The following is a 4,488-nucleotide window of genomic DNA, read 5'->3' on the forward strand; positions in this document are numbered from 1 at the left end:
GTCTTCCGCACTACATCCATAACGCAGATTCCATTTGTCTTCTATGGTTTCGCGAGGGTTTCTTTTTATCTTTGCACAATGCTTTGAATTTATTCGAATCGAATGTTTAGCTTTTGGATTCAACGATGATTTGTAATCAGAGAGCAGCTGATGTCCCGTAGAATGGGGTAAATTTGTGACAGCAGAGCCGGCAGACTGTGCCAAATAGATTGTGGTTTATCTGTATCAGAGAAAAGATGCTGTTTATTTAACGAATGGAGCGTTTGAAATATGCTGCACTCTGCTTTATCATTCGCGTAAATTGGTTTAACTTCTTGGTATTGGTCATTGAGAAGAGGTAAAATGGAGGGAGTGAAGACTTTTATTCATGAAACCAAGGCCCCGAGTCGCGTGATAAATTTTAAAGTAGAGCATTGGAAGAAATCTGGTTTCTTTCCCTTGTTTCACGCAAAACGTGCGAAACATTCGTGGTTGTTGAATCAGGTGAATTGGGCTCTTTGGCTCAGCTTTTGCTAAGCCAATGGTTGGACTTGCTTCCTCCATTTTAATTCCTGCTCTAAAAGGTATTGGTATTGCCAATACCACGAAGTTAAATTGCCGATACCGTATTGGCACACATGGATTGCGTTCGACGAGCTCAACCGGTCGACCGGTGACTAACCGGTAGCTAACCGCAACTTAAGATGGTTAATTGGTTGATGGAACCACGTGACATTTTTGACCAATTATAAGTATTTTTCACCTGCGTGTTATTCGTCTGCGCCACGTCTGCGCAAGTAACAGATGATCAACCAAAAGCGTTCGATGAAGCATTGGTTCGTGAACAACCGGTTAGTAACCGCTGACGTCATTGTTGTCACGTGATCAACCAACCGGTCGTACTCATCGAAAGTAAGCATGGTGTGCACAATCTCATCCTTGCATTCAATTCACCCCCATTCGACGGTAATGTATGAATGAGTTGAAATAGTGTCTGAACAGCGAAACATATTTCCTCACAAATGGAATTGATGCAGGGGCGCCCCGAACTCAAATTTTTTTTTTTTTGGGGGGGGGGGGGGTTCTCCATTTTTCCGAGAGAAGTTACAAATTTTAGCGAATGATAAAATACTAGCATGCACATGAACACATACCGGCATCTAATGAGAAGATACATTGAGCATTATATTTTTTAAATGCAATATTGCAAATTTTTCTAATTGTGTCAGACAGAGTTTTCGGAATAAGGATTTTTTGGGAGGCCACAGTGACCTCCCGTGACCTTTCATCTAGGCGCCCCTGCATTGATGTATCTTGGTACAAAAGTATTCAACGCAAAAACGATTTGACTTCGAGTCGTGACCCTCGAAGATAAATTTGCAAACCTGCCAATTGCATTTAAATAAAATATACGTGTTTCGGCTCGGTAGAAGCTCAGCACATAACCAGTTACATTTATCACTTATTCTAAGAATAATGACGAAGGTTACTCTGTAAATTAACACATTTTGGGAAACTGAAGCAGAAATTATTAGGAGTTTCTGGTTTTATTTAAAAATACATCTATCATATATCCCTTAGTTAATAGTTTTATAGATTACACAATTAAAATGTTTCGCAATATTTTGAAGTATTTTCTTCTCAAATGCTCGTTGCTTTCTGAGCATCTAATGCTTCCTTGATTAAAAACATTCAGCAGAAAATTTTCATTTTTTTACTACACAAATATCCAGCGTTTAAAAAACTGCAGTTTATTATTAGGCATGTGATTTAATTTCAGCTCATGTGTAAGACAAAAAACACAAAAACAAGCTTCTTTGTTCATGATATTGTATGTATAAAAATACTCATTGTTTTAAGGTAAACTTTAACATCCTTGCTTTGCGTTTGTTTCAAACGTAGGTTGATACATGGTTATAGGGGGGAAAAAAAAACGGATTGAGTAGGATTACTAATAAATTCTTAGTTGAGTTTCAAATTTCTTGTGGATGTCATTACCAACAGTTAAGAAACTTGAAACGTTGGTATGAAAATGTTTATACTCGACCGTAAAAATACTTTTTATTGTTTCATTATTCATGAATTTACCACGACATTCAATGTCTTCTGGATCAATGCTCTGCGTAATTTTCTAAATGCTTTTTCCGAAAATTGGTTTTATGTCTTCAAATTCAATTTTGCTTTTTGCAATGGGGTGTCCCGTCAAACATTACGAGGACCCCCCCCCCCCTCTTCTCCAAGAATGGAAGAAAAAGAAACTAACCCTAAAAACACCTTAAAAATTTCCATGGCACAGTCTCCTCCATGAACCCCCCCTCCCCTCCGGGAGCCACCCCCTGACTATTTTGTCCAATTAATGGTGAACATTCAATTAATAGCACCTAAATTCATTTTTGAGCCGACAGAGTGGTGTAGTGGTTAGACGCAGGTCTCTTACGCTCAAAGACGCAGAACCTGGCTCCAGCAGGTGATTTTCAAAGCGCAGAAAATAGACAGCGTCCATGCCGTATGATTATGTGGCCTGTAAAAGATCCCACGAGTACTTAGAGTGCTCTTGGCCGAATTTAATTCCAGATGCAGTTTCGCAACGAAGAGAGCCCATGTGTCTCTATCTACTGGGAAAACTGTGCGTCAAAATTGACAAGGTGAAAGCGTCTGCCGATAGTGGTGCCACGTGAATGAATGGATACTAAGTTGGGGGGATCGCACTAAGTCTGCAAAAGCTTTGCGTCTAACGTAGCCCCGTTAGTGAAAAAAGATCATTTGGGACGTCAAATTGCAAATCTTCAATTGCACTTTTTATGGCTCCTTCTAATTTTTAATGAGAACCTTGTCAAACCGTGCTTGCGTTTTGGTATTCAAATACATCTCATGAGAGAGTAACAGTATGTGTGCCGATATTTTAATATGAATCTTTTTTACTTAATAATACTTTTCTTTTATTCATGGATGTTTATGGAAGTTTGAAGCCATTTCTTGTTTTCTTCTATTTTGCACAAATGTTCATAATTGCCATTTAGAAAGGTAAGCCCTTTCTTTTTTAAAAACGTATTTCTCGAAAATATTCTTCTTGAAATATGTTACTATTTTATTCACGGCAAGATTAACCTCATGGTGTAGAAGATTTTATTTACAACATCATATATGCTTCATCTTGAAACCATAAATGAGAGAAAACGTCGTACTATCAGATTATTCTGTTACTGTGCCATCGTCAATGCTATTTTTTGAAAATATTTCTCAACATACATTTTTGCACATTTTGATGAAGGAAACATCTTTGAAATTTTTTGTTCTTTCGTGATGAGAGCTGTTTTGTCTGTGTTCATGACATTTATTTTGATTATTCTTATGTTGCATCCAGTGCCGTAGTTGGGGGAGGGGGGCGGCCGTTCCCCGAAATCTTTAGTTTGTTAAGGTAAAAATAGTGCAAACCTAATGTATATTGTAAAGTAAGAAATAACAACGTCAAAAAATAAATTTGCAGATTACTGCAAATCTGCAATTAGTGCTTTTTGACGTTGTTATTTCTTACTTTACTTTTCAACCCAAAGATATTTATCTTGTCTTAATGTATATTGGTTTCAAAGCACTTAAAAATAAATAAATAAAAGTGTGTTTTAAAAGTTAAAGCTGGATAAGCAATCTAAGGGATGTTTTTTCATATAGCCAACAAAAGTCTGTCATTCATGACAGTACATCCCTCCCAAATAAAAAAAAAGGTCACCATCTTCACCATCAGGTTAACTTTGCCGATACTCTATAGTTGAAAAATATCTGTATTTGTTATCATCTATAAAGTTGTCATTGTTGAAAATCTTGAAAACTCATATAATGGCATGGTGCGAAATACTTTCAACTTTAGATGTTTGTAATAACAGTGTAAATACGAAAGAAATTAGAATAATTATAGAAATTGTGACCATGAAGTGTGTTGAATTTGATGTTATTTTTATGTCAATGTTTAAGAATGAGAAATATATTGTGAACTGATTTAAAAAAAAACGTAGTTTTGTTGTTCTCTTGAGGAAAAAAAAAAGAAAAGAAAAGAAAATTTGAATTTTGAGCTCTTGAATTCAAATTATGTTTTTCGCAATCACAAGTGTGTGTGTATGTAGGCGTGTGTGTTTATGTGTGTGTGGGGGGGGGATATGTGTGTTTGTGTGCAGGGGGTATGTATATGTGTGTAGGCATGTGTGTTTGTGTCTGTGTGCAGGTATGAGTGTGTGGGTAGTTGTGTGTAGGTGTGTGTGTATGTGTAGATATCTGTATGTATGTGTACGTGTATGTGTTTAAATGTGCGTATGTGTTTGTGTGTGTATGTGTTTGTGTGTGTATGTGTTTGTGTGTGTATGTGTGTAGGTGTATGTATGTGTGTATGTGTTTGTGTGTGTGTGTACGTGCGTGTATGCATGCGTGCAAGTGTAGGATATTGACGCAACCTGAATACGGTTTTCGCTAGAGGAGCAGCATCGTGAGGCGGCCGGTCGACGATTGTTCTGCAGAGGG

The sequence above is a fragment of the Uloborus diversus genome, chromosome 8 (genome assembly GCF_026930045.1).
Source record: "Uloborus diversus isolate 005 chromosome 8, Udiv.v.3.1, whole genome shotgun sequence".
In the NCBI taxonomy this organism is placed as follows: Eukaryota; Metazoa; Arthropoda; class Arachnida; order Araneae; family Uloboridae; genus Uloborus; species Uloborus diversus.